Source organism: Bufo bufo, chromosome 1 (assembly GCF_905171765.1).
Source record: "Bufo bufo chromosome 1, aBufBuf1.1, whole genome shotgun sequence".
NCBI classification, from domain to species: Eukaryota; Metazoa; Chordata; class Amphibia; order Anura; family Bufonidae; genus Bufo; species Bufo bufo.
Genome location: NC_053389.1, coordinates 727596653 through 727620439, shown reverse-complemented (window position 1 = coordinate 727620439; position 23787 = coordinate 727596653). Strand labels below are relative to the sequence as shown.

The following is a 23787-nucleotide window of genomic DNA, read 5'->3' as shown; positions in this document are numbered from 1 at the left end:
AATTGCTACACTTTATAGAAGCAGATGTGACTTACAGCAGCAGCGCTGGAGCTCCTTCCACTGAAGGTCCTTACTCAGTGAGGAGCAGATACAGTATAATTGCCGTCTTCTCCTCCTCCTATGGCCACTCTCAGGCTGGGATCCGCAGTACTGGCACACTCCTTGCCAGTACTGCTTTCTGTTTTCTATTGGCTCACAGCTTACTATGACATCAGCTGCCAGCCAATAGCAGAACTTTATGGGATCAAGCCCCACCCACCATTGTGAAGCTACTGTAGAGCAGGCTGGCTGCTCCAGCACTCAGAGCTCTAGAATGCCTCCCCCCCCCCCATGTGTCTTGTTCTCTGACCCCGCCATAACCCCTCCACTGCTGTCCCTGGATGGCACAGAGGGGTGATGGCACCTTCTTCTCCAGGCTGCCTGTGAGGACCAGACATCAGCTGTCTACAGGAAAGGTAAGTGTCTGTGTGTAGAAATAGGTGTATAACTACTTGTGTGTTTGTCAACGTGAAGACTATTGTTTGAATAGGGTGTATAAATATATATTAGTGTTCACTTGTAACATTATCTATAGCTTGAAAAAGACCTTGGTGTCAAAACGTTGCTATCTTTTTCGGTGTTAATAAACACAAGATTGGGATTCAAGACTGGAAGTGCTGCGGTTTTTCATATCTTCTTTGGTAACTATGTACATAAGGGGTTAGGACCGCGCGTATCATAAATATACGGTATAAAACAGGTTATTTTCTCTTTCTCCCTTCAAAAAGGTACCGAAGTCTGCAGATCTCCTATTGGTGGATATCCTGCAACTTATAAAAGAATACAATAGTGTAGATCCGTATAGTTGTGCTGCCCTGTGATGCACAGATTGTACTTACACGGCACTCCACCAATAACAGGCGTATCACAGATATCCTCCGCAAACTATTTGGTTCTCCGCGGTGAAGATCCGCGCTCACACGCTGGTGCACAGGGCTCAACCACTGACTTAATTACAGCATACACCTGGTCGGTCTGCTGGTATTCCCAACTTCTTTTGGTTCAGAATTTTCGGTGGATACAAGTGGCTCCCACCATAGTGAAGCTCCGATAACTATTTTAAAAGGTTTATTCAGTACATACTTCCAAACATGCACTTTAAAATCGCATTAAAAATCCCAGCGTCTTTCTCCTTGCTCCTTGGGCAAGGAGAAAGACGCTGGGATTTTTAATGCGATTTTAAAGTGCATGTTTGGAAGTATGTACTGAATAAACCTTTTAAAATAGTTATCCACCTGACTTCTCCTCAACGCAACTGATGGTCCCAAGGCAAGAAATCCCACTTATTAAACCTGACAGGGCACACCTGTGAAGTGAAAACCATTTCAGGGGACTACCTCTTGAAGCTCATCAAGAGAATGCCAAGAGTGTGCAAAGCAGTAATCAAAGCAAAAGGTGGCTACTTTGAAGAACCTAGAATATGACATATTTTCAGTTGTTTCACACTTGTTTGTTATGTATATAATTCCACATGTGTTAATTCATAGTTTTGATTCCTTCAGTGTGAATCTACAATTTTCATAGTCATGAAAATAAAGAAAACTCTTTGAATGAGAAGGTGTGTCCAAACTTTTGGTCTGTACTGTATGTGGTGAGTGCCTGTATGAGTGCGTCCATGTATTTGGTGAGGGGGTGTATGAGTGCGTCCATGTATGTGGTGAGTGTCTGTACGAGTGTGTCCATGTATGTGGGGAGTGCGTGTATGAGTGCGTCAATGTATGTGGTGAGTGCGTGTATGAGTGCGTCAATGTATGTGGTGAGTGCCTGTATCAGTGCGTCCATGTATGTGGTGAATGCCTGTATGATTGCGTCCATGTATATGGTAAGTGCGTGTATGAGTGTGTCCATGTATGTGGTGAGTGTCTATATGAGTGCGTCCATATATGTGGTGAGTGCGTTTGTGAGCCTGTCCATGTATGTTGTGAGTGCGTCCATATATGTGGTGAGTGCATGTATGAGTGCATCCATGTATGTGGGGAGTGCGTGTATGAGTGCGTCCATGTATGTGGTGAGTGTGTGTATGAATGCGTCCATTAAGTTGGGGAGGGGCCCTGCACAAAAATTTGCTGTGGGGCCCAGTCAGTTCTAGCTACGCTCCTGGTGGAGACTAAGCAAAAAGCAGCAATTCTGCCATTGTTTTTGTTGTTTTATTTTAAGGCGTTCACCATATGGATTAATTCACACAATATTTTGTGTAGTGTGGGCTGTTATAGACTCAGCAATACAAAACATGTAGGGAGAGGTATTTTTGCAATTTTTTTATTGGAAATGTTTTACTTATTTTCTTTTTACTTTGTTTAACCATTTAATAGTCTCACATGAGGACTATAACAGGCAATCTTTTCATCACTTCTAAAATACAATGCACTATTCCTATAGTGCATTGCATTTTAATGTCAGTGCTATACTGACATTGACCAGAGAGGCGCAGCCTGCTGGGGAACACTCAAGGTGAGCTTGGGGCCTATACTAGGTCCCAGTTAAAAAAGTAAAACTGCAGTTTTACTTTTGGAACTTTACTGTCTGGAACCATAGGCCAGGGTCCAACACTGCTTGTGTAACCATTCCAACACCAAGCTACTTTCTTTAATGGTCTAACATAAATGCCATCTTATGTATCTCTGTCCAGGTCCTCTACATTGTGCAATGCTATGATTTCTATGCAACTGTTTATTACATGTAATATGCCTGGTTCACCAGCAGTTGGCAGTGTAAATGGCAGAGCTATAGTTAGAGAGAATGGAACTTACCATTCCATTCTCCCCTCTTTGGGCAGAAGTGGATGAGTTCTGCTTCCTGCCGGAAGGGTGGGGCAGAAGTTTCCAGTAGAGAGAGTTGGAGTCTAGTTCTCGACAGGAGAGGAGTGTAAGCAGGGGCACCCTCAGACATGCCTACGCCAGCCAGAGCACCATAAGCTCTGCTGGCCATCAAGAAAGATGTCTGGAAGCCATAAGGGCCAGAGGAATAGTTCTTCAGCCACCCTAAGAGGAATCAGCAAGAGGAAGAGTTCTTCGGCTGAAGATAAGTTATTTACTGAGTGTCAGGAGGGGAATAACAATCAATAGCACCCCATCCAAGGATACCAGAACAGTCCTAAAGTACAAAAATCAGACTTAAGCAGAATTTAGTGCAACTTAAAGAAAGCAAAGTATTAAGCAAACCTGCAGAGAGAGAGAAAGCAAGCAGAGTTATTGAGTTTGCCTGCCAGTTTATGCTAAAGCATGCTGGGACCAAGATGAAGCTTGAAGATTGTTTTGGATGAATGTTTACTCAAGTAAAGCTGCTGTTCAACTACATACAAGGTCTGGACTGAATCTTTTTTATCCCTCAATTATTCCCCCTTTTTATTGCTTCAAAGCCAAAGCCTGGGTCCCGCTGTATCCAGGTAGCAGCACCTTGACACATAAAGAGACATTTAGGCCGCACTGCACCACTCGGCATTTCCTACTACACCTGGGACGTGATAGGGGCTCGGGGGGCGGCGCACTTTGCATTTGCACTCATTACTCCCTTGAGGATTACTTATCTAGAAACATCTATTGAGGTAAATGTAGTGCTGTTCTCCCCTGGAATATACTAGGTCCCAGCCTGCATATACACACATCGGCACATGTGAAGTGCCGATGGGAGACAGAGATAGTCTGCTCCCTCTGGCAGGCGCCATTGCCCACAACATGTAAGTGGTTAAACAGCCCGGATCAGCACTCCCTTGATAAGGCGGCAACCCAGCCTAAAGCCTCATTCACACGTCAGTGTTTCACGGACGTGTGCTGTACGTGTTCTGCCATCCATGTTGCATCCAAGTTTCACGGATCATTAAGAAGAGATGCTTTAAAAATTATTTTTCAGCTGTTCAGTGTCAGTGAAACACGGATGCAACACGGACAGCAAAAAATGGACACACGGACCCAACACGGATCCTTCACGGACAGCTTCACGGATGCATCACTGACCACCTGCTCATGGATTTGAGCACGGATGTGTGAATGAGGGTTAAGGCCCCTTAGTGACCACCGTAAAAAGGCGCATGGGTGGACACTAAGGGGTTTTACTCAAGTATAGATAATCGAAAATTAAAAATAATAGAATCCAAAAATCTTTAAAAATATGTTAAAATTGTGATTTAAACAATAGGACAGTATTCGGATGACACATTCCCTTTAATAATTCATCATATGCCATCAGGGTTTATTATTCTGACTCGTCTAAGAAACGCCAGTCTGAATACATTCCCCCTGTGTACCTAGCGTGCAGGTACTAGGTCACTGAGCAGTAAGTACAGTAGTCCTGTCACATGCTTATGACATAGTAAGTGAGGTTATGTTCTCATTCACCTCATTTTATGACATGACGAGAAGCCAGGAGCCTGGTCTTACATGACTGCATATAATATTCTGTAATATACAGGACAGCTATGACAATTGTTAGATATATCTCCACGTTATATCCGGTGCTATACTGTACATCGCCTGTATCCAGAAGCGTAAATATCACTCCTCCTATCCCTCTCTGGCTTCACTCCTCCACTTCAATTTACTTGTGGACTTTTGTGCAGATCCCGGGCTCCGCTGACAGGCGAGGCTTCCTCTGCCATACAACAAAAAGAATAAATAATGCCCTCTATCAGCCCTGTCACTCGGGAAGATGGATTGCTGCTTGTCCAAAACCAGGAATGACAGGGCAGCGAAAGTTTCAGGCTTGTCCCTCTTTCATTCTGATTAATGGCAGTGTCACCGCCTGGATTCCACCGCCTTCCAAGATAATGAGTTAGGAATGTGCTTCTACTGTCACAAACCCAGGCAGATGTCAGGAGCAGAAAGGCCCTGGAATGCCAGAAATCATATACAGCTTTCTTATGCTCCCCTGACACAGCTAAAGGGGAAGCGTAATTTATGAAGACAGAACACAGGCCATGGCTTGAGCAGGGATTGAGGGGGGGGGGGGGGTGCTCGGGACCCCTACTAAGGGTCTTTGAATTATCAGGATCTATGGTACAAGGCCTGAACAGTGTTAACTTTTCCAATGTGTCTTGAAAAGGATTTTTTGTCTGAAAAAAAAATATATAGAAAATTACATTATTTGGAATTTTTAAACAATTTTTTTCAGGGTCGGATTATTATTATTTTAGATAGAGCAAGGCATCACGTAGAACTGAACCCAAAGCAAAAAAACAGGTCACTAAAGGAGTTTTCACAGGCTAAAAATGAATATATTATTTACTTAACTTATGGTCTGCAGAAGGACATGACTAGTGTTGATCGCTGAATATTCTAATCACAAATTTGTATCACGAATATCGGCACTTCGAGAATTCACGAAGATGTAGAATATAGTGCTATATATTCGTAATCGCAAATATTCTATAATTTTTTTTCATCACTAACCTCACTGCTTCTTGCTTGTGGGCCAATGAGAAGGCTGCAATATCTTTGTCTGAGTTTAGCAACATCCCTAGCAACCAATAGGAAAGTTGCCTACCACTTATTATTATTATTATTTATTATTAAAGCGCCATTCATTCCATAGCGCTGTACATATGAGAAGAGGTATACATACATAATACAGACAATTGCACTAATCATAAACAAGACGAGTTACAAACTGGTACAGAAGGAGAGAGGGCCCTACCCGTGAGGGCTTGCAATCTACATGGTATGGGAGAAGGACACAGTAGGTGCGAGTTAAGTTGGTCATGGCGGTATAGAGGCAGCGGGGTCACTGGTTGTAGGCTTGTCTGAAGAGGTGGGTTTTCAGGTTTCTTTTGAAGGATTCCACTGTAGGTGAGAGTCTGATATGTTGGGGTAGCGAGTTCCAGAGTATGGGGGATGCACGGGAGAAATCTTGGAGTCGATTGTGGGAAGAGGCAATAAGAGGAGAGGAGAGAAGGAGGTCTTGTGAGGATCGCAGAGTGCATATGAGGATGTATCGGGAAAGTAGCTCAGAGATGTATGGAGGGGACAGGTTATGGACGGCCTTGTATGTATTTGTTAGTACTTTGAAGTGAATTCGCTGGGCAATGGGGAGCCAGTGAAGGGATTGGCAGAGGGGAGAGGCAGAGGAGTAATAGGGTGAGAGGTGGATTAGTCGGGCAGCAGAGTTGAGGATAGATTGGAGGGGTGCGAGAATGCTAGATGGAAGGCCACAGAGGAGAATGTTGCAGTAGTCTAGGCGGGAGATAATGAGGGCATGTACAAGAATTTTCGCAGATTCAAAGTTAAGGAAAGCACGGATGCGGGAGATGTTTTTGAGTTGGAGGCGGCAGGTGGTGGAAAGAGCTTGGATTTGCGGTCGGAAGGAAAGTGCAGAATCCAAGGTCACTCCAAGGCAGCGGACTTTGTTGACCGGGGAGAGTGTGCAGCCATTGATCATGATAGATAGGTCTGTTGAGGTTCTTACTATATAAGAACCTCCCCAGCAGCCATTTTCTGCAGTTTTTTGCAGTTCTGAGAGAGAGATCAGTGTCATCGCTGTGCTCTGTGCTTTCATCTGGATCCTATTCCTTATCCAATTACATTAGATAGTTAGTTAGCTCATATATACAATACAGATAGTTAGTGGGAGATAGTCAGTGTAGGTTAGATAGTGATATAATGTAGCTTCCAGTGCAGGGTGTTATGCAGGTAGTGTGATAGGAATTACTGTTTCTCTGCTGTCCATACATACATGCTACAGACATAGTGCTGTGATGTCACAACAATATTTAGTGCACCAATCAGTAATATCGACTCAGACCTGATAAAATGTGAAGTTGCATTTATTGCGCAAAAAATATGCGCATCATTAGTGGCGATTTGCGCAATTGCGAAAATAATGACTGGCAATCACAAATTCTAGAATTCGTGAATTTATTGTGAATATTATGCAAAAAATTCACAAAATATCGCGAAAAGGAATATTGCCTATGCCGCTTATCACTAGACATGACTTTGGTGGACACGTCACTGCAGAGGTTCATAAATTGCCAGCTCACTTGTAAAGGAGTGTAGACAGTTTCTGTCCAGTGGATGTAGGGAACAGTGAGGAATTCTGTAGGATATTATATGTACGGTTTGTGTATTATATAGCTAAAGTGAATGAAAGTCTAATGAAATTTTTTTTACTCCTCAACATTTTCAAGCTCTAAAAACTTGCTCTCAGTGAATGGAAATATCCTTGTTTACAGGCATGGACTAAAAACCTGAGAACTGAAGCCACAATTTTGCTGGGAGTATTATTGGGATGGTTACTATATATCACAGTTCGGCCTGATACACACGGCGGGTCCGCGATATAGCAGGCACTGGCTATGTGCACCCCGCATCATGGATGAGGACCCATTCACTTGAATGGGTCTGCAATCTGGAAGGTCCGGTGCAGAACGGAGGCATGGAACCCCACGGAAACACTATGGAGTGCTTCCGCTGGGTTTCTCTCTGTGCCACTGCATCGCAAAAAAATAGACCTTGTTCTATTTTTATTTTTTTTGCAGTGCGGACAGATCATATACACATTCAAGTCAAATGGGTCTGGATCCATCTGCGGAATCTGCACGGATGTTGTACTTGCATCTTACACTGTGACTCACATTATTATGGGGGGGGTCAAGTGGTTGTCACTGTTATCAAGGCACTGTGGTTGGGTATGTCATTAGTACAGTGTGACTATTGCTTGGGTACTGTAGATAGTATTATTTAGCAACTGATCCAACCTCATGAGTGGTGGCAAGTTTACATGTATCATTTCTTTATATGGTTCTATGGGACACTCCCACTTTCATTAAGCCACACCTACCTATTTTTTTGGGAGAAAAAATACTTTTAACCCATTTGTGAAAAATACGTGCCATAAGGGCAAGCCTGAGCACCCTTCCTTCCCCTCTGTTAGCCCTTCACGCTCCTTCTTAATTGATAGGGCCAGATTCCTGCATAGTCATCTGGCCTGGCCCTGTCAAGAGAAGATCATGAGAACAGGGCTGGCAGAGTAAAGCAGGAGGAGCAAGGGTGCACAGAGTGGCTTGGGCCCACCCTCAGTGCACTTAACTGCTCATTTGCATATGGATTAAAAGTTATGTTTCTCCAGAATGAAGAAATGGATCGCTGAGTGAAAGGTACCATTACATTCAGCTAAGCTAGCCCTACAAGACATTGTGCCTGGTTTAACAATGAATTTACTGGAATTTCCTGGTGAAGGTGTCCCTTTAAGAAACCCATTAAAGATCAGATGCTCCAGCCACTGGGTAAGGACCCATTACCATATATACTACGCCATAACTAATCCCCACATCTTTGTAATCAGTCGAGCATTGCAATTTATATTTTGATAAAATGAGCTTTCACAAAACTAAGCCAGTATTTATAATGTGTTCAATGCAATTACAAGTTGTTACATGCTTGAAAGATTTTACTGAGTTGAAAATGCAGCTGATGTTTTTAATATTTTGTATGTTTATTCACTTCTAGATTTATATTCTGAGCAACACAGGGAATATAATCTGACATATGAGATGTCGAGACAAATGGGAGAGATTAGTATATGAAGAGCATAAAAGATGATAGAACAATGAGAAATATATGGAGTATGTAGTGCACCACAGGGGATGCTGGAAACAGAGCCACTGGGCCCAGGGATTCGGCCTGGACTGGAAGTAAGTAGACGCTGGGTATAGCGTTTGAGTGTGTGGCCCACTGAAAGGATGCTATCTGGTGCAACTTGGGGGTGGCCACTGTGCTTCCACTGGAGGTAAGACCATGACCTTGGAGCTTCAATGCTGAGTGATGATGAGGCGTTAGCCTCCACAATCAGAATCACATCCAGACTAGTTGGGCACAAGCGACTACCATGGCAAGTACAGCTTGAATGAGACCGTGTGAGGCACCCTCCCAACATGTGCACAAGGAAAAGGGAGCCTGGTGAAAATATGGACTAATTCTTAGGAAGATATGAGAAATGGCCCCAGCGTTCATCCTTATAGAGACTTTTCCAGTAAAGCTATCAATTTAAAGATACTATTCAACATACCTGTGCACTACGGAGGAACTCCTGTTGCCATTACAGATGAGCGAATTTCTTGAAAATTCGATTCAGCTGCTTCGCCGAACTTTGCAAAAAAATTTGCTTTGTGACGATTTACTTCGTCACGTAGCGCATTTTGTTTGAATAGCAGGAGCAATGACAGGGAGCTGCGATAGCGTACCCCCGTCATTGTACCCCTCAGATGCCGTGTTCATACATGATGGCGGCATCTGAGTGTAAAATGAAGAATAAAAAAAAACATTAATTCAAACTTACCACCTCCGTTTGCTCGTGACGGGCCGGCCACCGCCATCTTGCTTGAAGATCTCGGCCAAAATCCCGTAATGGTGTGGTGACGTATGATGTCATCACGGCGGCTGACGTGATGTGGAATCTCGCGCTGCTCGAGATTTTGGCCGAGATCTTCAAGCAAAATGGAGGCTGGTGGCCTGTCGCGAGCAAATGGAGGAGGTTTAGTAAGTTTTTTCATTTTTTATGCTATTTCAGGTTAAATCGATTCGCTGACACGAAGCACAAGGAAATTCGGCTTCTAGGCAAATCGAATTTATCCTGAAATTCGGATCGAATTCCACTGGGATTCGATTCTCTCATCTCTAGTTGCCATTATTGGTTCATTGGCCTGTTTGGTTACCACAATAAAGGAGGAGCATGTTGTCTGTTCACCTGCACCATACAATTCGGTGTTAGTTGGCAGGATGGATGCAAATATCGCAGCTAAAGGAAGAGCATCAATAGTACGAGCCGGAGCACTTCCTAAACCATTTACCCAAATGTAATCGATTCAACCTGCTGGGGTGGTAGGAGAGATGGGAAGGGGGTTACCACCCTTGAAAGCAGAGTTTGGCATTAATACATTAGATGGGCAAAGCAAGAAGAACAGCAGAGATAAAATCTGAAAGAGACAGACAGACATTTCAGCTAATATTTTAAAGCTGGAAACACTTAAAGCTCCAAAGGAATGCTGAGGAAGTGATTCTTTACCTGGCACCAAAAGGACGATGAGACACTGCTCTAATCTACAAAAGGCCTCTGTGAATGAATGTCAAAGCAGAAGCACAAAAAGGAACATTGGATGACTTTTATGAATGCTGATAAAACCAGTTCATTGTGGGGATCTCCGCAGAAAAATTAGAGCAGAAACCAGATTTGACTATATACCAGTTCCTGAAGGAATGAAAAGAAGAATGGCTCCGGCAATACAACAGGTGGAACTAGCATTTGGAAAAGTACAGGGCATGGAAGCTTGACTGGAGTCCCTGGAGCAGATGATATGGAAGCAAAAGGGGAGACTGGAGGTAAAAATAGATAAGGCAATGCACCAGAAAACATACCCCGAGAGACATCAGTTTGCTGGGAGTGGGAGGCATACAAGATGGAGAAGCCAGCCAGGTGGAAGTAAGTGTTGAGAGTGTGGTCAAGAAGAATATTATGCCCAAGAATATCCACACCATCCTGTGACTACCAGACAGTGTAACTGAAAATAGTCCTGCATGCGGCTGAATGGCAAATTGCATGGGCTAACTTACTGTATGCTCCTTATTAGTAGAGATGGCCCGAATAGTTCGCCGGCGAATAGTTCCCGGCGAACATAGCTTGTCCGCGTTCGCCGCGGCGGGCGAACATATGCGATGTTCGGTCCGCCCCCTATACATCATCATTGAGTAAACTTTGACCCTGTACCTCACAGTCAGCAGACACATTCCAGCCAATCAGCAGCAGACCCTCCCTCCCAGACCCTCCCATCTCCTGGACAGCATCCATTTTAGATTCATTCGGAATCTGCATTCTCAGTGAGAGGAGGGACAGTGCTGCTGCTGCTGATTCAATAGGGAAAGCGTTAGCTAGGGCAGTGTTCTGTGTCCACAGACTCATCTGCTGTAAGGACAGCGTCCTGACAGCACCCCAAAAAGCCCTTTTCAGGGCTGGTACATCAGTCTGCTTTTTTTATATATATATATATATATATATTGCAGTTGCCTGCCCGTGTGTGAGAGGCTGCAGGCTCAGTCACAGACAGTACTGTGTGCACACCATTCATACAGGGTGTGACAGAAAATACCTCGCAGATAAAAAAAATATATATTTAATCTTTTTCTGTGATATAATCACAGTTGCAAGCCAGTGTGTGTCAGGCCCACACAGACTGTATTGTGTCCACTGGCTAGGCCTCCTTTCATACCATTACAGGGTGTCACTCACTCAAATACCTTTCAGATAAAAAAAATTATATTTAATATTTTTCTGTGATATAATCACATTTGCAAGCCCATGTGTGTCAGGCCCACACAGACTGTATTGTGGCCACTGGCTAGTGGCTAGGCCTCCACTTATACCGTTACAGGGTGTCACTCACTCACAAATACCTTGCAGATAAAAAAAATTCTATTTAATATTTTTCTGTGATATAATCACATTTGCAAGCCCGTGTGTGTCAGGCCCACACAGACTGTATTGTGTCCACTGGCTAGGCCTCCTTTCATACCATTACAGGGTGTCACTCACTCAAATACCTTTCAGATAAAAAAAATTATATTTAATATTTTTCTGTGATATAATCACATTTGCAAGCCCATGTGTGTCAGGCCCACACAGACTGTATTGTGGCCACTGGCTAGTGGCTAGGCCTCCACTCATACCGTTACAGGGTGTCATACACTCACAAATACCTCGCAGATAAAAAAAAATTATATTTAATATTTTTTTGTGATATAATCACATTTGCAAGGTCGTGTATGTCAGGCCCACAAAGACTGCATTGTGGCCACTGGCTAGTGGCTAGGCCTCTACTCATACCGTTACAGGGTGTCACTCACTCACAAATACCTCGCAGATAAAAAATAATTATATTTAAACTGATGAGAAGAGAGAACTACAGAAAATACCACTCATATCGGGTGTGACAGTAAATTGCACGGCGCAGACGCAGTGACCGTGGCGTGGATTCAAACAAAGGGGAGGGAGCCAGCGTTTTTTTAACCATCTCCCCGTTCGAAAAATCAATTCAATTCACCTTTCGGGGACCCTTGGTGTTGTACGTGGCTGAGTGGAGGAAGAAACCTTCAATGACATCAACGGGACATGGCTAGCTTGGTATCCAACCTTGTACAAATGGGGAGTTTGCGGTTGGGCAAATGGACTGTTTGCGGTTGTTTGTGGTGCATTAAAAGGGGAGTTTGGTCTGTCAATGTCTGTGAAGCGGGCGTAACCCTTACACTTCCTGATCGATACAACATCATACATGATCGTATACACACACTGGATGTTTTAAACCACGTTGTTCAAAAAAAAATTGGATTGTTAGGTGATTTATACCCTTTATGGATTAAAATCCAACTCTGCGTCAACTATGTAATTTTCCATTGGAGTTTTGCCATGGATCCCCCTCCGGCATGCCACAGTCCAGGTGTTAGTCCCCTTGAAACAACTTTTCCATCACTATTGTGGCTAGAAAAAGTAGCTGTGGGTTTTAAAATTCGCCTGCCTATTGAAGTCTATGGCGGTTCGCCCGGTTCGCCCGTTCGCGAACATTTGCAGAAATTTGCGTTCGCCGTTCGCGAACGGAAAATTTTATGTTCGCCACATCTCTACTTATTAGAAGCAAAAGATTTGATGAGAGAGGGCCCAGTGGCTGTGGACAAGTTCAATGGAGTTTACCTATCTTGTTTAGTGGACATACATTCCAATGTGACAACCAGGACCAACTTTATTTTTTAAGTCAACTTCTCCTCCTTGTTGTGTGAGGGGGCTACATCTAAAATGATTATTCCATTCTGAGGCAGTTATGGCATTTCATATGGATATGATATAAATATCCAATAGATGTGGGTCTCAGCTCTGTGACCTGTTACTATCTGAAGAATGGACCCCCCAAAGTAAATGAAGAGTAAGCTGCACATGCACAACCACCCCTCCTTTCACTTCTATGGGACTTACAAAAAATATATAAGTAACAATCAGAATAATGGTCAACTACTATTCCCCACAATCAGTGTGCAGTGTGGCACAGGTGAGTTACAGGTATAAATGACAGCCACAGTACAGGTCCAGCAAAACAAATGACTTTATTGTTGGACAGAGCAGAACAACAATGCAGCTTCACTCCAGTAGCAAAGGTCAGCCAACAATATGGATTTCACAACAGTCTTCTGAGAGGTACAGCTCAAAAATGACTACTGTAGTTTTCCCTGCAAGTACTTAAAAGTGCCAATGCAGTCCAAATGACAATGGTGTTATCATTTTCTGTGGTGCAAATTGTAAACCTTCCCCGATCAATCCAGGGTCTACTTTGCAGCTTCCACAAAGAATGTCAGTAGCAGCCAGCTGTAGAGACTTAGAAGAACCTGAGATTATGGCTTGTCAATAGTACTGGGCACTGTCACTGTTGAAGGCATGCACCCCACTCACCTTTGACAGAAAGAGCAGTCCCTTATATAAAATTAGCTAAGAGGTCCACATCAAGAATACAACATCTCTACGTCCCTGCACTCCAATGTATGTTGGAATTAACCAACATAGGTATTCCATATGTAAATTATTGACTGGAAAGCAGGACATAAAGGGAGAGAACCAGGTGGAACTACCGGTACCAGAACATTTTTTTAATTGTAAACACAATGTTACACAATTGAGGTTCAGGATAATCGATGGTGTACCCCCCCCCCCCCCACGCAGAGGTGGGGACCAGGAACATTTGTTAAAGAGATTGGAATTAAAATGGATATTTGAATTGGATACATTGGAACCTAAGGGTCTCAATCGCAAATTCAAAGTGGGCTCCATCATCTAGATCCCCTTAAATCTGTTGGTTTTAATGTATCAAGCAATAGTCGAGCATGACGCTGTGTTTTTCTGTTTGAATGGATTTTATGTTTTTTTTCACTTTTAGGGGTTACCAGACCCATGTCTACTCTATGAAACGTCTGTTGTGGATTTGAGATCTCTGGACATTCTACCATGTGAATTAGAAGGGTGAACTACCCGCAAACAAACAAGGGAGGTTTGATACTACTTTAACTACTAATTGTGAACACAACTCACTTGGAACTACTGATTATGGCTCCTCATTTAGTGAGTTTTTATGACCGGTTGGGACTATTTTTTTATCTTTGGCTGATTAGCAAATGAGGGTAATGGAATGTCCATTAAAGTGGACTACCCACAACTTATTCATAAATAAGGTTAGGCCAATGAATGAGTATAATCTAGGCTGCTGGACTGTGTGTGTGAAATGTGTAGGTCAACCCCATGAGGTCCTCCCCCCCCCATGGTGGCGGATCATCCTGGATAATGGAACGACCCAGGTGGATGTGGTGATGGATGAGTGAACAGCCTACAATATGGCCTTAGCATCAGCCTGATTTATATAAATTTATATCATTTTTATGCTGATGTATATAACTCACTATTGAAGCCATATCCTAGTTCTTTCCATCTAAGTTGTTCCATATAAGCAATTTTTATTTTATTACTTTTTTATGAAGTATCACCCCCTTGTGAGACTAGAGGAGATGAATATTGTAGTAATTGTCACAACAAATCAGGGATTATTTCCATTGATCTCAGCCATGACAGGGTTAACATTGTTGTATCCCTGTAGCCAATATATCCTAAGTTGCACTAGAGAAGTAGCGTCCTCAGTTGCTCAGTAATACTCAGTATACACTTGCTAATGTCTAACCTCCTGTATCCCAATACATTCTAATGTCTGAATGGAAACCTCCTGTTTCCCAATACATTCCGATGTCTGAATGGAAAGGAGCGTCTTGGGTTGCCTGGAGACGCGAGGCTCCACATAGGCATGACACAGCTACTCTAAGCTTCACCTCACGTCCGACGGTACATTCTAGTACCGGATCGGGATTATACTAATGGGATTGTTATAATTTATAAGTATAGGAATGTATTGTTTTATTTGATGAAAAAGGGAGTTGAGGCTGTAAAGGATATTTTATACAGCAATCAGAATTGGACATTTGATTTAACGATTACCTATGAACTTTGGCAACGCATGCGCAATGGGGATTCAGAGACGCTGAGAGACGCCTTTAATGTCGGCTTTCTATGGGACATGGGGAACAAGTATGGTATGTGAAATGTATTATTTGATATATATGCACAAAGTGATTTATATTATAAGTTAAACACAGGTGTTATTTATGTGAGGGTGGGGAGGGCAGTCCCCCAATTTTATAATTTGGTACTAGGTGTGTATAATTGGGTTCTTCACTGTTATAATTCATATGCCTGAAAAAGACTCTGTGAAGTCGAAACGTCGCACGGTTGGTGAATAAATCATATATGACTGAAGATTGAGAGTGCTGCGGTAATTATTCTCTTCCATGGATCACTGGGGGCCCGTCGGGCTTGGATCTAACACCGCTGGCACCGCCACCATTGGGACAGATTTTTGAATACATCCAGTGAGTAGTGCTGTTTTCTTCTCTAAATAAACTGTGGTAGGTGGGCAGCCACAGGGCATTTTACAGTGCAATATTAATGGAAGTGATGCTACAGTGTGTAGTGATACCGGTTGTTCACAAGACTGGAGAACTAGACTTCACCTATAGCTGTTGCCTTTCTCAAGTACCAACAATGTCTCTTGTTACTTAGATACCCCCAGGACTTACACCAGGGGATACTTGCATAAAAACCAGATGGTCGCAAATTTATGAAGCACATATAAACACTGGTAGACAACGAATACATAAAAATAACATACCTAAGATCACAAGCACTGAATGATGATGGCAACGGATGAAGAAGATGAAACTCCAGCAATGGAGCAGATGAGTAACGGTAATAGTATTTAAGTAGAGAGTTGTGGATGACAGTGAAGAGAAATTGTAGACATAGCAGAATTTAACCTGTTCTGCACTATAACACAACCAGACAGCTAAGACAAATCAAAAACCAAACTGCAAACAGAAAACCAAATCCACAACAACCACAAATACTGTGCTAGTAGCAATGAAAGACAATAGAGCCACAGGTCCCAGGATATGCTGATACAATGCCAGCACACTAGACTATGAGACAAGAATATGAAAACAAATGCACAAAGGATTTGCTGTGCCTGGCTAAGAGGCAAAGAAACCGTGAAGATTTAAAGGAAGACTAACCAATGAAACGTACCTTCCTAAGTTACCCAAGCTAAACAAGTTAATAAAATGAGCCAGGTTTACATGTAAAACATTTGCATTGCAAGGCAGCAAGAAATTCCTTGTTCTTTGTAATCTCCCTTGCGCCTGGAAAATGTTGTTAAAAAGTCGCAAACTATGTGCTTGTTTGTAAATGCGACTTTTTTTTAAAATCGCTGCATCTCTCAATTTCTGCACCGCCCTCCACACTTTTCAGAGGGGTGGGGGAGTGACAATGGAGGGAAGGGGTCATGGCCAGCAGCCACAATAAATTTATCTTCATTTACCTCCGTTTTTTGACACAAATGGAAGCCAGAAACCTATGGCAGTTTTGGGGCAACAGACTGCTGAAAAATGAGCCTAATTCATGACGAGGCCCGGCAGTGCAGAGGATATCAAGACTGTGCTGGAAGTGCTAGTCTTGATAAATCTCCCCGATAGTATTGGTGTGTTAGACTGTACACTATAGTTTTATTGGTGCAACCTACTCTACCATTCCACTTGCCCTTCCATCATCCACAATCTCTAAATGTATTCCATCTATGAGTGGACATGGGTCCCCATAGCAGTTAAATTGCCTGCTGCCCTGGAAGTTACTCTTATGGTTTTGAGAAATAACTTTTTCTGAAGTAGGCAAAAATTTTAACATGAGTGCATTGACGTACATAGCAAAGATTAAAAATGGGACCTCATTATCGTGCAAAGTTATGCCACCCAGGACAGGTTACTCCACACCTGTTCCATGATGCTTGGGCTAGTTTCTCACCCCGCTGCTTGCAGTTACTTTGGAGCGGAGAGTACTGCAAAAGTTCTAGACATCCAGTAGCAAAGTAAACAGAACCAGCTAGGACTGTGCACTCGACCTCTAAGTACCCGAGGGCAGTTGCATGGTCTGCCTTTATGGTATGAATGTTCTTGAGTAAAATGTCTAGTTGGGACTCTAAGCCAAAGTTTAGTCAAAGCCAAAACTAGGTTAACATAATTTGGGTACATTTCAGTACATGTATAACATGTATGGCTAAGCAAGGAAAATTGGGCAATAAATTAGGGGAAAATCCTAATCCTAATAAAGCCGGGATAAATCTTTTTACAAATATAAGCATTTGCCCTTAACATCTTATTAAATTAAAGGGAGAGTTATGTTCTGTAATAACATGAAATGTGAAAAGCCATCCATGATCATTGACTAATACAGGAAGGAAAGTGTTAATAATCTGATGGTGTAGACTATCCGGCAGCGAAAAGGTTAAGTAAGGAGTGGATGCATTTTCCTCTCTCTCTCCCCAGAGACAAATGGTGCCATGTCAGGCCTATTTTTAACAAATGAATTATTGACTTAAACTGGCACAATTAATCACAATATAATGGGATCAGAGGATGTTAGAGGCCCATTTATCACAAGAGAAGATGGGTGCCGAGCCTTCCGAGAAATGAGGCTCTTTAATCACTCCCAGATTAAGCATTGCAAGACTTCAATCATCGCAAACAGGCAGAGAACGAGAGGATGAGACATCGGAGAGTAGAGAAAAAGAGACAGCACATACAGTTCAGCCGTGGACCTGCATTAGAGAATCTATAGATGATATACTGTATTCTGAATATAGACTATAGATCACTGTAAAAATATAAGTATGACTCACGGCACAGGGGGTCATATACTAATGTCCAATTTACACAGCAAAATGGGGTTGGTTTATCAATGTGTTGAAGCTGAGAATATGTCAGTGGAGGATCCCAGAGACTTTCACTGGCTCCATAGTTATGAAATGGCTTTATGGCACATTCACACATTGCAGAATAGGGTGGTAGAAAACTGTACCTTTACAACACTGTGACTTAACAATAGAGTACTGCTACATGCAAACATGAACAGTTTTTGCTACAGTTTTACCATTAAGCTGCAGGCATGTACATCCATTAATGGGGTTATCTGGGAACTTTATGTTGATGGCCTATCCTCAAGCTAGGCCATCAAAGAGGCCGCCTTGCTTAGGGCTTTTCCTAGGCCAGTGACGTCACTGTACGTTGGTCAGGTGACCTAGGTGCAGCTCTGTCCAGGTGACCTAGGTCACCTGACCAACCTACAGTGACGTCACTGGCCTAGGTGTGTCTCTGTCAGGTGACCTAGGTGCAGCTCTGTGCTTGATAAGCTGTGAAGGTCCCATTTTTTAGAAGCCACCTTATTGCTGGTAGATGGGCCCAACACAATTTTGATCAAAAATGTGCGCAAGGATCTCCAAATTTTCATATAGTAAGTATAGCAGTGATGCAGGTTACATTTATTCATGTTTCGGGTGTTTTCATGTGTCTTTGCACATGGCAGTCACTTGTAGTCCTTGTTTGCTTTTACATTGCAGCCATGGTAGTGTGCACCTGAATTCCCTATATACAGTACATCTGTCATTTGCATTGTACATTTCAGGAAGTGGCTTCCCCTATTTCAATTGTGCACTTCCGCCCATCTGCCTACTGATTTTAATCAGAGTATCCCATAGCTGTATTCTACATTGCCCTGAAATTTTGTAGGCCAAAAGCCCAGGAGAGGCAAGTCTCTTAATGTAGGTCCCATCTGTTAGAAGTCACTTTGTCGCTTGTAGATGGGACCAACAGAATTTTGATGAAAAAACGTGCACAAAGAGCTTCTAATTTTCATTTTCAGTAAGTACAGCAGTGATGCAGTTTACATTTATTCATGTTTCTTTCTAGTGTTGCTTGTTCTTGTGTCTTGGTGTGGCATTCTGCTGCTACTTTTTGTCCTTCTAAGCTGTGAAGAGATGACAGCTCTCACTAGAGCTTCTATGATCATTGTGGCCTCTTTAAACAGTTGATGCCAGGAGTTGAATCCCCGCCGATCTGATATTGATGACCTATGCTCAGGATAGGCAATTAACATCAAATTCCTGGATGACCGCTTTAAGGAAAAATTTTGGGATCACTTATTCAGTACAAGCCACTGTTTTTTCTGGTCCATTGTGTATGTTTAATCACCATCTTTGCACAATAAGGGAAAATTTTTAAAACATTTTATAATTTTAAAAAGCATAAATCCAACAGCGCAGTGTGTTTCTAAGCAGGCTGTTTGTTAACAATGTCAACAATTTTCAGGAGAATTGGAACACTTTTGATTCAGGTAGAATTAATTTGAACTCAAATCAAATCTTCTGACTGATTTGTGAGAATTGGACCCAAATATTTCAAAATATTTCTTTATCTGTGCCCCCTACTAAGCAAACATGCTTACTTAGACTGTCGTTCGAAATGCCAGTCTAAACTACTCAAGGCCTTAAATCTCACCTTGCAGGTACACATACCTGTGTGAAGAGGGGATTCTTGCTTCTTGGAAATAGGAGATTTATGTATATCTCCGTTTTCCATCCCTTCTATTCTATTCCTAGCATGTTGCCCTTGTTTCCCATACAACCCGATTATTCTGTGTATAATTACACCTCTTCCAGTCCTTCATATACCCCCAGGAGCAACATACAACCCTCGCAGATACTTATATATAAAAATAGTTTACTGATAACATAGAGATGACAAAGCAATGGACATTATACATAGAGATACAGATAACACAATACATAGAGGCCACCACCACACACAGCCACCTCTGTTCCTGCCCACCCTGGATGCTAAGCAAATGTGGCTAATAATGTGTATGTATATACAGTATATCCAGAGTCCACTAATATACCGTCTACTGGATCTACTCTTCTAACCAACTCACCTCCAGTACCTGACCATTAGTACATGTACATATAGAGACGCATGCATAAACAGACTGCAAATATCTACTGTATATGTACACATATAAAGTCTACTGGGATATTACACTTATATACATACCCACATAAGCACACATATAACTTAGCTTGCTCCTGAAATGCTATTCATCCATCGGTGTCCAGGAAGAGAAGCCCCCGCCTCACTCCCAACTTTCACCTATATGTTGCTGTGTCCCAGTCCCCCACCATCGACTCCACCCTGTGACCACCCAAATATCTTCCCCCATCTCTTGGTCAAGAGGATGTTGTTCAACTACTTTTACAATGTGTCCTTCCTGCCTTAGATATGCTAACAAGGGACACAATGCTACTGGTCATACTGAATACCACTGGGTCCAATTATTAGGCATATTTTTGTGGTCATCAGGATGAGGTTCTGGCTGAAAGCCATATTTCCCTTAACACTGTGGTATATCTTAATATCTTAATGTAATGTAGGATGTAATAAAAAGAAAAACATATACAGTACACGTGCTGCATATATTGACAGCCGGACCCCAAAATAAATTCATGTCCTTTTCTTGTCCATTTTGCAGACAAGAATAGGCAGTTACAGTGGATATAAAAAGTCTACACACCCCTGTTAAAATGTCAGGTTTCTGTGATGTAAAGGGGTAGAGTGGCAAGACTAAAGCCTTTTCTTACGAATAAAAACATCCAAGCCAGGCTACATTTTGCAAAAAACACATCTGAAGTCTCCCAAAAGCATGTGGGAAAAGGTGTTATGGTCTGATGAAACCAAGGTTGAACTTTTTGGCCATAATTCCAAAAGATATGTTTGGCGCAAAAACAACACTGCACATCACTAAAAGAACACCATACCCACAGTGAAGCATGGTGGTGGCAGCATCATGCCAAGGGGCTGTTTTTCTTCAGCTGGAACTGGGGCCTTAGTTAAGCTAGAGGGAATTATGAACAGTTCCAATATCTTTCAGCATGACAACGACCCAAAGCATACATCCAAATCAACAAAGGAATGGCTTCACCAGAAGAAGATTAAAGTTTTGGAATGGCCTAGCCAGAGCCCAGACCTGAATCCGATTGGAAATCTGTAGGGTGATCTGAAGAGGGCTGTGCACAGGAGATGCCCTCGCAATCTGACAGATTTGGAGTGTTTTTGCAAAGAAGAGTGGGCAAATGTTGCCAAGTCAAAATGTGCCATGCTGATAGACTCATACCACAAAAGACTGAGTGCTGTAATAAAATCAAAAGGTGCTTCAAAAAAAGTATTAGTTTAAGGGTGTGCACACTTATGCAACCATATTATTTCATTTTTATATTTTTTTCTTCCCTCTACCTAAAAATTTTTTGTTTATTTTTCAATTGAGTGGTACAGTCTATAGGTAACATTAAAGGTGTAAAAAGTTCTGAAATGATTTAGGCTACTTTCACACTGGCGTATCGGGGTCCGCCTGTGAGATCCGTTTCAAGGCTCTCACAAGCGGCCCCAAACGGATCAGTTTAGCCCCAATGCATTCTGAATGGATAAGGATCCGTTCAGAATGCATCAGTTTGGCTCCGTTCCGCCTCCATTCCGCTCTGGAGGCGGACACCAAAACGCTGCTTGCAGCGTTTTGGTGTCCGCCTGGCGATGCGGAGCCAAACGCATCCGTCCTGACTTGCAATGTAAGTCAATGGGGACGGATCAGTTTTTATTGACACAATATGGTGCTATTGTAAACGGATCCGTCCCCCATTGACTTTCAATGTAAAGTCAGGACGGATCCGTCTGACTAACAATTAGACTTAGACTTTTTTTTTTTACATAGAATGCAGACGGATCCGTTCTGAACGAATACCATCGTTTGCATTTATAGGTGCGGATCCGTCTGTGCAGATACCAGACGGATCCGCACCTAACGCCAGTGTGAAAGTAGCCTTATCTTTGTCTCATTTTTTTACATCACAGAAAACTGACATTTTAACAGGGGTGTGTAAACTTTTTACATCCACTGTATATTAATGGCTGTCCATGCCATTCTGCAAATTGCGGAATACACACGGATGCCATCCATGATTTGCGGATCTGCAATTTGCGGACCGCAAAACACACAACGGTCGTGTGCATGAGGCCTAATTCTGAAAAAAGATCCCCTAAAAAATAGTAATTGCTTTAAAACAGTATAAAAAAATCTGTATCCAAGTACATTCATGAAATAAATGAAAGAAATCTATCTTGTCTCTATAATTCTTCTGTGGCAATGATTTACATCTTGATGAAGCACGGCTTATTTCTGAATGATGAAATAAAAATAACAAAAAGTTTTCATTAAAACATAACTAATTGCAAATCACTTATGATATTATCAGTCATCATTCATCAGTAAGAGCGTATGCAGAGTTTGGATAAAGATGCAAAAACAATTTATGTGAAATAACTAGATGAGAAAATATTCAGTGCACATTCCCAAAATGTTCAAACATTGGAAGGACAAGTACAAGGCCAACATGGATACGTGCTTAAACACCAAATGTATACATTATAAATGATGTATGGTTCTAATGTGTGAAATACCCATATACAGTACAGACCAAAAGTTTGGACACACCTTCTCATTCAAAGAGTTTTCTTTATTTTCATGACTATGAAGGCATCAAAACTATGAATTAACACATGTGGAATTATATACATAACAAACAAGTGTGAAACAACTGAAAATATGTCATATTCTAGGTTCTTCAAAGTAGCCACCTTTTGCTTTGATTACTGCTTTGCACACTCTTGGCATTCTCTTGATGAGCTTCAAGAGGTAGTCCCCTGAAATGGTCTTCCAACAGTCTTGAAGGAGTTCCCAGAGATGCTTAGCACATGTTTGCCCTTTTGCCTTCACTCTGCCGTCCAGCTCACCCTAAACCATCTCGATTGGGTTCAGGTCCGGTGACTGTGTAGGCCAGGTCATCTGGCGCAGCACCCTATCACTCTCCTTCATGGTCAAATAGCCCTTACTTTCAAAGTTTTCCCAATTTTTCGGCTGACTGACTGACCTTCATTTCTTAAAGTAATGATGGCCACTCGTTTTTCTTTACTTAGCTGCTTTTTTCTTGCCATAATACAAATTCTAACAGTCTATTCAGTAGGACTATCAGCTGTGTATCCACCTGACTTCTCCTCAACGCCACTGATGGTCCCAACCCCATTTATAAGGCAAGAAATCCCACTTATTAAACTTGACAGGGCACACCTGTGAAGTGAAAACCATTTCAGGGGACTACCTCTTGAAGCTCATCAAGAGAATGCCAAGAGTGTGCAAAGCAGTAATCAAAGCAAAAGGTGGCTACTTTGAAGAACCTAGAATATGACATATTTTCAGTTGTTTCACACTTGTTTGTTATTTATATAATTCCACATGTGTTAATTCATAGTTTTGATGCCTTCAGTGTGAATCTACAATTTTCATAGTCAGGAAAATAAAGAAAACAGTTTGAATGAGAAGGTGTGTCCAAACTTTTGGTCTGTACTGTATGTCAAACAGTGTAGATATGCTTTAAGTTGAATATAATCTAAATCCAGAGTACTGCATATGTAGTATGATACAATTATCATATGTACAGTCTGGTATTGCAGAATTGACTTGAATGAGGCTGAGCTGCAGTACCAGTCATAGACCATGGAAAATAATGCACTGTTTCTAATCTCCGAGTACTCCTTCAGGCCTCATGCACACGGCCGTTGTTTTGGTCTGCATCCGAGCCGCAGTTTTTGCGGCTCGGATGCTGACCCATTCACTTCAATGGGGGCGCAAAAGATACGGACAGCACTCCGCGTGATGTCCGCATCCGTTGCTCCGTTCCGTGGCCCCGCAAAAAAAATATAA

At 42.3% G+C, this 23787-nt stretch overlaps 1 long non-coding RNA gene across 1 annotated transcript; it reads right to left on the bottom strand.

Moving 5' to 3' along the window:
- Nucleotides 1-338: 338 nt before the first annotated feature.
- On the bottom strand, nt 339-20933 carry LOC120987182. The gene is made up of 3 exons (XR_005775946.1): nt 20920-20933; nt 20048-20053; nt 339-463 (listed from the first exon to the last, which is right to left on the bottom strand). It is a non-coding gene; the product is annotated as an uncharacterized LOC120987182 (long non-coding RNA).
- Nucleotides 20934-23787: the final 2854 nt, after the last annotated feature.